The sequence below is a fragment of the Pteropus vampyrus genome, unplaced genomic scaffold (assembly GCF_000151845.1).
Source record: "Pteropus vampyrus isolate Shadow unplaced genomic scaffold, Pvam_2.0 Scaffold78, whole genome shotgun sequence".
Taxonomy (NCBI): Eukaryota; Metazoa; Chordata; class Mammalia; order Chiroptera; family Pteropodidae; genus Pteropus; species Pteropus vampyrus.
The window spans coordinates 4,687,624-4,699,098 of NW_011888859.1; positions in this window are offsets into that span (position 1 = coordinate 4,687,624).

The following is an 11,475-nucleotide window of genomic DNA, read 5'->3' on the forward strand; positions in this document are numbered from 1 at the left end:
TTTTTTTTTCCTACTTAAAAATATAGCATGAAAAATCTTCCACGTAAAGAAATATAAGAAAAAATTAAGTGGTTGCATAATATTTTATCATAAATGTGCGTGTAATTTTCTTTTTAACAAAATCTGCCAATGGTTTCCAACTGGGTTATGCCAGACACTCTCACTGAATGGAAAGGAAAAAATTCATTTAAGAGGAGGAGCGGCTTAGTGCAACTGTGAGGGAACAATCCAGGCAGGAATCTAGAGAAGGATCCTCCCAGAAAGGATTCCAAGGCCACCGATATTCTAGCTGCGTCTGAGGACTGGAGGTAGGTCTATAGCAAGCAGATGGCCTGGGGGTGATGGGTTTGAGTTTATAGGATGCAGGGGGCTGGCGTGGCGGGTTGAGCCAGGGAGCGGATATGCCCTGATTAGAGCTTTATCTCTTGGATGCCTATTAACCAAGAGAATCCAAGACGCCGTGTTTGAGGGGATGTGGACTTTAGGAATTCCTTTCGGGATGTGTCGAGGTCAAAGGGCATGTGAACACTGATATAGTGACGATCAGACACCAAATCAAAAGCCCCCAATTACGCAGGTTTGGAAATCTCTGGTATGATGCACGCTGCTGATGAAATGTTGGGCGTGGAGAAGGCCGTCTGGAAAAGGTGTGGAAATGTGACAGGTGAGGACAGACCCAGGAGGAAGACTGCGAATTTAGAAAGAGGGAACAGCCACCGAGTCTCAGCTGTGAGCACAAGGCCACTGAGCGGTGCGTGAGGAAAAGCATCGCCGGAAAAGAGCCCCAGAAAAGCCTTATCTCTGTGACATTCTCCTACTGCTGGAGGACTCGGGTAATCCCACAAGACCCGTTAGCTCTCCTGTGGACACCCTGAGGTGCTGCCACCGTGGATAACTTAGAATAAACATTAGGACCACATCAAAGGCCAGTACCCTACGGGGAAATCTCTCAAACTCTGCTAGAGCGCACTCGAAAAATGGGAGAAAGACTTTTCTAGTCACGTAAGTTGAAGCGTTTAAATGAGATTCTTCAATGCAGGACTTCTCAGAGACTTTAACGTGCTCATCATAATTGTGCTTCCCCAAGAGAGAAATGTGATGGATAGCATCTTCCAGACTTCTGGAATCACAGAATTTTTTTTCCACGTAGAACACTTATTAACAACTCAGAATCACTCGCGTTCAGAAAAAGCAATTTAAGGAATGCTTACCCTGGGAAGTACGGAGAAGGTACTACACATACCTCAGAATCACATACTCACCGTAACAAAACAAAGCAGCTAATTTACTTTGTGACAAAATAGGTCCAATACCAAAGGGAGAAAAGCAATAAAGGTAGGGAGTCTTTTAGTGCCATATTTCATTAGTTCTGAGACACATATTTCTTTTCACATTTCTAGATCTCTGAGATCCCGAATCAGGATGTGTTGAAGAGTTTGTGTCTGATGACCTCTGCTCTGTGGCATTCACGACAAACGTCTCAGTGCCCAAGAATGACCTAACATTAGCAACTTGAAAAAAAATCCCAGAAAATTAGAAACACACTCCTGTAACGAGTTCACAGTCAAATGTTTGTGGGGAGCGGGTCTGAGTTGGTAACTACGTGATCACCCCCATTCCTGACAGGGAGTCAAAGCAGGCTCGTCACAGTTAACTGCAAAGCCAGGCGAAGAGCTGTGCGCGGATGGTTTTTAGTTATCTTACAGTTTCCATAAGAAACAATGAGCAGCCATTGTCTTTAAAGGCACAGATATATATTTGTACACAAACATGGACAATTAACGAAAAGTGACATAGAAGAGCTGGACTTTAGATGTGAAGAAGCTTTAGGAACACCTAAATAACTTAGTTCCCTTATATTGTCCTTTTTTCTGTAGGTAAAAGACCGATAGATGATAAAAACCTATGTCTAAGTTCAAGTAGCTCTTTGAATGAGTGTGAAATAAATTCTAAGTGATAAGAAAGCATTGCGTCATAGTTTAATCGGCAGTGATTTTTTTCCTTCTTAGCAGTATAGAAAATAACGGGGCATATAAAATCAATTGTGACTTAGGATTAATGAAATGGATAACTGGCTTTTAATAAATTTATTTTAACCAATTCTTCCTCTCTAAAAAATTGCTCATTTCATTCTTGAATGGCTAAAATTCCCAAGGAAAGTCAAATAACTACCTTTAGGGTGAAATTTTGAGAATGGCCCCTAGTTATTTTATTCTTTAGAGTTTCAAGGTCGCCAGTCTCCTCTTACTAGAAATCCCAAAACAAGCCACCTCCTAAAACAACTTGTCCTTAACAGGCATCTGCCTCTGAGCTGGGCTGGAGAACAAGGCTTTGCACGAGACCAATTCTTTGGAGAAAACCGAGCCTCCTCTTCTATGTTTTTGTTTTCCTCTGCAATTCTCTTTTTATGGTTGAAGCCAATAAGAACAAGGGCTCTGAGCCTCAGCTGATCTCAATTAAACCCTCCGTGCAAGGCAGAGGGCAGGGTGACCCTGCTCCATCTCTCGTCCTCACTTCCTCGCTATGAAACAAGGGGATGGGATAAGACATTCTCCAGGTCCCTACAGCATCAACATTCTAAGCTTCACAGCAACTTCTCGAAAAGATCAGATGTGTTGTTGATTTTTCACTTGCGTTTTATACAAAACAAGCATATTACAATTAACCATCTCGTCTTAATAAGCAGATCTCTCACAGCATATTGCCGAATGCTGAAACAAACGACAGATTAACATTTCTCAAAAGGTCAATGACATATACCGGCACCTCTCTAAATTGTTTGACTGCTGTATTTTAAAATTATATGTGTTCTTATCTTGAAAGTAACCAGAAGTGCTGGATCTTAATGAGATAATTATACCTAACTTGAGATGGGCAGTTATAATAAAGTTAACTATTTATGTGATCTACAGTCACTAACCCATAAGACTGTGAGGTCAAGTTCACATTCATCCCATTTGCTGTGGTGTCCCTAGCAGAGAACATGGTGCCATTGCGTGGTAAGTGCTCCACACCTATTTACTGAATGAATAAATGAATGACTCAGTGGCATTGAGAAACCCAAGGGCAAAATGAATTTTTAAATGCCTAATACGTGCGTATGTTGTAAACCACTATGAACAAGTACAGATGATTTAATGAAACTAATCTTTCTTCTCAACTTTCTTCCTTCCAGGACACAGTCCAGAAATATAATAACAAAACTCGCATTGTTATTGGCCCCAGAGATACAGGTGATTGATATTGAAGTTGGGGGGATTATTTATAATACACAGGCATAGGCATCTTCTCAGTCACTAATTATAAACCAGACAGCTTCAGTTGCAGCAAAAGGGGAATCCTAATCTGTATATTTGAATTCTTTTTTGAAGACTCATTGACCTCTTGGGAGAAATTTTGAAGAAAATACTGGCTCACCAGATGAACCTCCAAACACCAGGATTAACACTCCCTATAAAAGAGAGTGTAAGCAGCTCCCCAAACTCTGATGGGTTATGTTACTGGGAGGCAGAAAATTTACTCTTGGAGAAGAATAGGCTGAAGTCCTCGAGGGTCTTATCTGACGAGGAGAGATGTGCTTTCAAGGGTGATGCTGGGAGATGTGCTCAGACAGCCTCTGCCCAGCCCTGGGGAGCTGATCAAGAGGAAACTGAGAGGCGACTGGGGAGGCATGCCCCATCAGCAGACAGGATGGAGCCAAGCTCCTGGGGTAGTCAAGCATAGCAGGTTAGTGCCGGGGCTGCCAAGGCATCCAGCAAGGAAGGAGGACATGGCAGGGTCCGAATCCCAGAACCCTTCGCTGGCATGGGACTCTGAGGCAAAAACCACTGCCATTTTTATTCAGGGACTTGTTTATTCCCCATTTTGTATGACTTGCAAAGAGTAAAATAACACCAAAGTTACTTAACATTGGAGATGGACATTCAAATCCCCGCTATCTTTCCTAACCGGTTTTCTGAAATCCCAGAGTTCTTGTAAAAACTCTCTTACTCACCAGAGTTCATAATACAATTCATCCACTGAACTAATCTGGAAATTTTGTCCAAACCAGCTCCTTCTCATAAGTCAGCATCTCTGGGTCTTTCCATGTCATAGATAGATAGATAGATAGATAGATAGATAGATAGATAGATAGATAGATAGATAGATGGATGGATGGATGGATGGATAGATAGAGATAGATAGATAGATAGATAGATAGATAGATAGATAGATAGATAGATAGATAGATAAAATGTGCAAAAAAAAAGAAAGAAATCGGGAGATGGCAAGCAGTGGAGAACGTTATTCTGATATTTTTCAAACCTGAGGAAATATTTGAATCAGGGGGCGCTGTATCTATCACAACAGAAACGTGCAAAGTAAGTCTATACCGTTTCGATTCTCTGCATTATACCGATACCTTATGTATTGATAAGAACCACCTTATCAATTTTTTTGGTCAAGTTGGGTAATTTAATTGATCCCATGTCACTAAATATTATAGAGTCAAGTGATAAATTGTAACCTGATAGTATTAAATCATCTCCATAGGTCACAGAGCTATATATTGAATATATGCATATTTAGGATCCTAAAACCAGTAGCACAGTTTCTAAAGTTATGAGGTTATTTGGCAGTGTTGGGGGAGGTAAAAAAATAAAATTTATTTCATCTAACAACCCCTACTAATACTTATTTATCCTGAAGGAAAAACAAAATACAACTGCTACCTTGGTCATTATTTCATAGGAATTTGGAATGTCTGTCTTCGCCAAGATCTGCCCATTCTTTCAATGGAGGAAAGTTGGAGAGGGGAAGAGATGCACACACAGGGCACGATTACGCTCTTCTCCATGCACATGTCATCAGCCCACTCTCCCTTCCTCTCTTCTGATATGTGACCCGAACAAGTTTGCACCCCATGCTATGCTGAAGGCCGCAGGGAAAAGGTTTCACCGATGGCCTCAGACTGAGGCTACAGTCCTCTGTAATCTGATCTCCGTGTCTTTTTGCACAGGCCCACTCAGAGATGAGGAGGTCTGGGGTACAGAACACTAAGGGGGAGTCTGGAGCAGAGCATGTACTGAATGGAAACTAGGCATGCCTGTCTGTTTTGACCTCATCTCCATGGTGGAAGATGAGGTAACATTCCACGGTCCTCCCTGAGGAAAATACGATGATCAGAAACCAGTCTGAGCTAGAACAAGTTAAACAGAAAGACTTTGCCAATTCTAAGAGGCCCGGGGTTTTCTACACATATTGTCAGGTACCTGACCCCATGGAGCTTCAAGCAAATGCATAATAGATAAATAGGTAATCACGAGGCCAATATTAATTCATTCAATAGGAAGCAGGAAAATCAAGAAACGAGTCAGAGAAGCTGAGAAAAACCCAGAGCTGAACTAAATCCCTATGCAGAGATTTACTTCTCCACTTACGAAGTATCATAGCTAACCCAGTAATATAGTTTACATATATATGACATATTCTAACGTATTAAAACTCTCTAAGTATGCAAATAAATTATGTCACAACATAAACCCCAGCTAGGTCTTCTTACCATAAGGAGAAGAGTCCTAATCACTGATGAAATGGCATTCCATGAATCAGCAACAGCCAGTCTGTGGATAAATAAATAAATAATGGGTAAATAAAAGGAATAAATGTCCAAGCTGGATATATATACAGACAGCTACCACGATTACCTATAATAATGCCTTTAAAAGCAGGCTACGCCCAGAACAGCAAGGAAATCACCTGACACAGATAAATGTCACCCATTTACCTCTAGCATATGTTGTTGTATAGTTATATACTTCATTATAGATTTGGGACATTGTAATTTATTTTATATTTAGTATTACAATTAGTTATTTCCAGGACTAACAGACATCTTACCTTAAAATATCTTTAAAACTCCTATTTCATTTTTAAACTGTCTGAACAAAGCAAGAAAAATGATGGAATACTTCAAAGAAGAAAAACTATAGCTTCCATTTCTAAAAACAAATCAGAAAGGGAGCTCTACACGATGAAACAATTAATTTGGGGAGCAGCTTAATTCAAAAAAATGCAACTACTGTAAAATGTGCAGTGACGTTTCTCTTGCATTTATTAAAGAGAAAGTCTTGGGAAATAAGATTTACATTACTAAGCTATGAATTTAAAAAGCGGGTGGGAGTAGGGAGAAGATCTGAGTCTACATCTACCATAAAGATTCAATATGATTTCTGATATCAGGTGACTATGTGATCCTATAAATAATATAAATATACTGCTCTCGTTTTTGAATGGCGATATTTTTGAATGCCACATATTGGAGCAGAACAAAATCATATGAATGATGTTTTACAGTTCTAGCTACACTTTGATCTCAATAAAGTGTAAATAATTGAATTTATCCAATTTGTTTTTGTTCTGTTTTGATGAATTAAATTTGATCATTTCTCGTAGTGATTAATTTATCTGAGAAATCTTTTTTGATCTTTTAATCCAAATGTACATTGTATCTAATAAGCGCCTATTGAAGTTCCACGAGTAGATTAAAATTTTTAACTTGCATCATATTCAAAATACAGTGAGTCCATTTTTGTCTTAAACATACAGCCAAAGTAGCTGTGTGATTCTAGCAGGTAATTAAAAAGTCCACAGGACTTCTGGTTTCCAGACCAGCGTATAAGGAGCTTGAGAGTTGTCACTCCCAATAGCAAGTCAGAGAAGTAAGGTCACGGGCAAACCACGGCCTCGAAAACGAGAAAGATAAACACGAAGAGACAGAAAATCACAACTTTCAAGTGCAGAAACCCGTAAGCAGAAACCTCCACGGGAACCAGTACCAAGTTAGGAAAACCTGACCTATAATTGAGATATTGCTGGAGTTTCAGTTTCAATTCTGAGAGTCAAAAATTCTCAGGGGACTCAGTCGAGGAGGGACCCCACATGTTTGTGAGTTACACCTCCAGGAGACGGTCCAGGTGCTCACAGTACACACCAAAAAAAAGAGCCATTGCATTTCTGGCATTGGGGAAGAAAACAGAACCATGAAGAAACATGCCAGAGTGTTCTGTGCCCCCTAACAAGGCCTGTCTTCAAGAGAATCTATTTAAAGAGCCTTAAATAGTGGTGTTTTATCCGAGCCTAACTGGCCCAGGAGAAGGGAAATAGCCAACTCCAGCCCACTGGAGTGGAACACTCTAGCCATCGTGTTCCACTAAGGGGCCAGGGAGACTGAGAAGCGCTTGTGAAGTTCAGCCCAGAGGCACAGGCTCACTAAAAGAGCGAGTCCTAATCACAGAACTATGGATCTCTTACCTCCCCCTACCCCTTACCGCATCACTAAATGCCTATCCACTGCAGTTCCTTCCACCCAGTACATCATGTACAGCCATCAAAAATTTACGAGGGATACTAAAAGGCTAAAAAAAAAAAAAAAAAGCACTTTGAAGAGACAGAGCAAGCAGCAGAACTAGGTTCAGATATGGCAGGGATGTAGGAATTATCAAAGATTTTTAAAAATTCTTAAAGGAAGTCAGAAAAAAAAAAAACACTTAACCTGTAGAGGAACAAATATAAAAATTACATCTAACTTCTTAGAAACCGTGCACACAAGAAGAAAGTGAAGTAAAATATTTAAAGTGTTGAGAGAATAAACCATTCACCTTGAGTTCTCCACCCTGAGAAATTATACTTCAGAAGTGGAGGAGAAATATATAAAGATTTTCTGAAACAAACAGAAATTGAAGGAATTTTTTTTTGCCAGTAGGAATTCTTTTACCTTCTAAGAAATGTTAAAAGAAATTCTTCAAAGAGAAGGAAAATGATATACATCAGAAAGTCAGATCTACATAAAAAAAGGAAGAGCATCGGAGAAGAAAAAAAGTAAAGGTAAAATAAAAATTTCCTTTTCTTCTTAATTGATCTAACAGCAGTTTATTCAAAATGCAATAGCAATAACGCATTTGAATATAGATAGACAAACATACTAGTGTATAAGTGAAATAAATGACAGCAATGATCCAAGGGACAGGAGGGAGGAATTAGGATTGTTTTGTCATTCTGAGACCCTTACACTACCTGTGAACCAGGGTAGTGCTACTTGTAAAACAGACTTGGGTTCATTGTAAATGTATATTGCTAACTCTAGAAAAATCACTTTTAAAAAAAGTAAATAAAGTAAGTTGTCTTAGTTTATTCCAGCTATTATAACAAAAGACTGGGTGGTTTATAAGGGGCAAAAATTATTGCTCACAGTCCTGGAGGCCGGAAGTATCGGCGTGGTGGGAGAGCACAGGAGGGCAAGGGCCGTCTTCCAGGTCGCAGGGAACCCTCTGCTCCTCTCTCCTGTTCGTCGTGATTTAATAAATGTTTATTAAGCACGTGGCATCAATGTCCTATGGCTACCATGACCAAGTAGCTCGGGTTGGGTGGCTTAAACGTCAGAAATGTATTGTCTCAGTTCTGGAGGCTGGAAACCCAGGATCAAGGTGTCGCTGGAGCAGGTGTCCACTGAGGGCTCCGCGCCACCTCATGTGACCACAACAGCAGTCTTCGGCATTCCCAGTCTCTGATTTCATGTTCACGTGGCATTTCCCCTCTTAATGAGGACGTCAATCATACTGGTTTCGGGGCCCGCACTACTTAACTTCTACTTATCTGCAGTACCCCTATTTTCAATAAGATCACATTCAGACGTACTGAATGAATATTGTTAGGTCTTCAACATATGAGTTTTGAGGAGACGCGATTCAGCCCGTAACACAGGTTTATGTATATAACACTGAGCTGGGCTCTGTTGGGGACCCGAGATATTATAAGGCCACCTGCCTTTGAGAACAGGGCAAAACTTATATACAACTATAGCAATCGCTCAACTGATATCACAGAAAAGTGATAGAATTAGGGCAAAATGAGGGGTACTAGTACTTCCGGTATGGCTTGAAGGGAGGGCGCTAGAGACACTTACAGGTTGGGACTGCCCACTTCCGTGCTGGAAGCTTATGATAAAGCTTTCTAGAAGTAGTGAGGGTTGAGCAGGGACACATGTGAAGTCAGTCAGCGGAAGTAAGGTAAGAACACTTCCTGTACAGCCCTTGGCATGAACCCCCTTCCAGGGTCTGTAAATAGCTAAATGTCAGGCACAGTAGGGGATCTTATCTAAGGGAGCAATGTGCAAGTGACAAAGCTAGAAAATGATAAGCGTTGGCTCTGGGCGAAGTGAGGCCTCTGGGGCTTTGCAAACGGGAAGTAAGAAAAGCAACGTTTGAGAATGATTTTCCTGGCAGGGGTATGTAGACTTCATTGCAGAGGAAATTTATTCATTCGTCAAACTTTTATTGAGCTCAATCTCTCTGCAGGAGAGAAGATACAAGTATTCTTTCTAAAGTAAAAGATCATGTACAATTAAAATACCCATTTAGAAAGAGACGAAGGCTGGGACCTGCCCGAGAAGTGAATAACCTCAGGAAACTAGCTAGCTGACCTGCTTTTATCCGTTTGTGTATTTTTCCTTGAGTGCCACGTGCTAGAGTTTTTATTCATGAATAATCCCTGAAACTCATTTCCATCTTCGCTCTCCCGCACACTGCCTGCTCTCACACTCAGTAGACCGCAAGGACAATGCCGGTAGGCCCAAAGACCTGCTCCAGGGAGCCTCCAGCATGGAAGAAACAGCAGCTCTCTAAGAGTCCTAATTGACCCCCAGTCATCAGAGAATCAGGCCCTCCAGGAGGAAAACCAAACATAATTAAGTAAAATTGAATTGCTCAAATTTCCAATTACATAAATCAATGATACTTTCCTTGGTACTGTACTGTGTACTGTATATCACATGGATTTATAGGCTTTCGGATCGATTGACGCAACTGTCATCCATGTTACATCAGCAGGTTCTCCACCTCTTGGTGTCAGCAAAAAAAAAAAAAAAAATACTTTTACATTCAAGATAAAAATCACACTTTTGAAAGCACAGGTCATCTCAAAAAATTATGCTTAGGCAGGATTTTTCATATAAATAATTATCTATCGAGCAATCTATCAGATGCTGTTTTTTTCTTTTACCCTCTTTTTTTAAAAATTGGCTTTGTATGTTTTTAAAAAATAAAGAAACAAAAGGATAAACAAAACTCATCTCTAATAGCAGACTTGGTAAGAAAAACAAAACTTTTTTTCTGAAAAATAATATTCTTTCTTAAGTGATTATACTTTATCATTTAGGTTCCTGATTCAATAGATAGAAAATTTTTGATTATCTTCTATTAATATGCATTATCTGTGGTTATATATATTAATATTGAGTTTGCAGATAGGTACAAATAATCTATTAGCTTATTCATCCTTTTATCTCCTCTTGACATTTTGACTTCTTTTATTTCATGAAACCAAAGAATTTTAAATTTCTATTATAAGTCCCCTGCCATTGGCCCAAAGTTTAACTAAATTAAAAATAAAACTCACTACTTTTTTTTGTTTCAGTGTGATTATCACAGCAATATAATAACATCAAAGAAAAGTTATAAAATAGAGACTCTCATATTGATTTCTACCTTCTAATACAGCTAATGTGGTATTTGAAGTACTTTTTGTAGTATTTCTCCATATGTAAATATTTTATTGTAATTATAGTTATAAAAAGTTGATATCCTCCTTTTTTCATTTGAGAGGTTTCTAGTAGCGATAGCCATTCTTTTTAATACAGGCTTGTAGCTACACAAAGTCAAGGTCAGAGAACAGAAGTCTTTGCCTTTGGACATGAATCACGGTGGCTTTGGCAGTATCAGCATCTCCTCATGGAGACATCTGCTTGCCTGGACCCAGACAAACCCAATGGGGAATCCTCAAAATGCACCTTGGAAAAGCAGCGTGGGACCAGATTTGGAGGGTGTAGGGAACGGGTCAAAGGACAAAGGGTGGACCTGGACTTGTTGCCATAAAACACACAAAGTAGTATTTCTGGCCAGGAGCATGGCCTGGAGGCCCAGCTTTGGAAAGCTCAGCCAGCGGCTGGATGAGGGCTGGCCGAGGAAGAGAGGGTGGACGTGGGAACTCTGCCAGGCGTGCAGAGTGGTAACCCCTTGAGTTAAGGTCACAGAAGTAGAAACGGTGAAGAAATGCGACTCTATGTGAAGATGTGAAATGACAAGACTGGCCAAAAGACTTCTGCGGCTGAAATAAAAAACATAACCCAAAGGTCAAACACACTCTCACTCATCATCCCACGAACACTCTTCCTATCCACTCTTCCCTCTCAGCTCCCTAAGATAAGATAAGCCCCCATCAGCAGATTGCTCAGAGTCACAGGACACAGGCACTGGTCGGGTGGTCACTGAGCCTCCGAAGGAGGTGTCATTCTTTCGTACATTTCTTCTTTCTCCCCATTTCACGGGATTGGTAAACTTTCCACCCACGGCCCCTTCCAGGTTCTGCATGGCTGGGTGAAAAGTGGACTCGAGCACGCTTGGGCCCCAGCGTCTCTGTCTCAAGGCAGAGTTTCTGGTC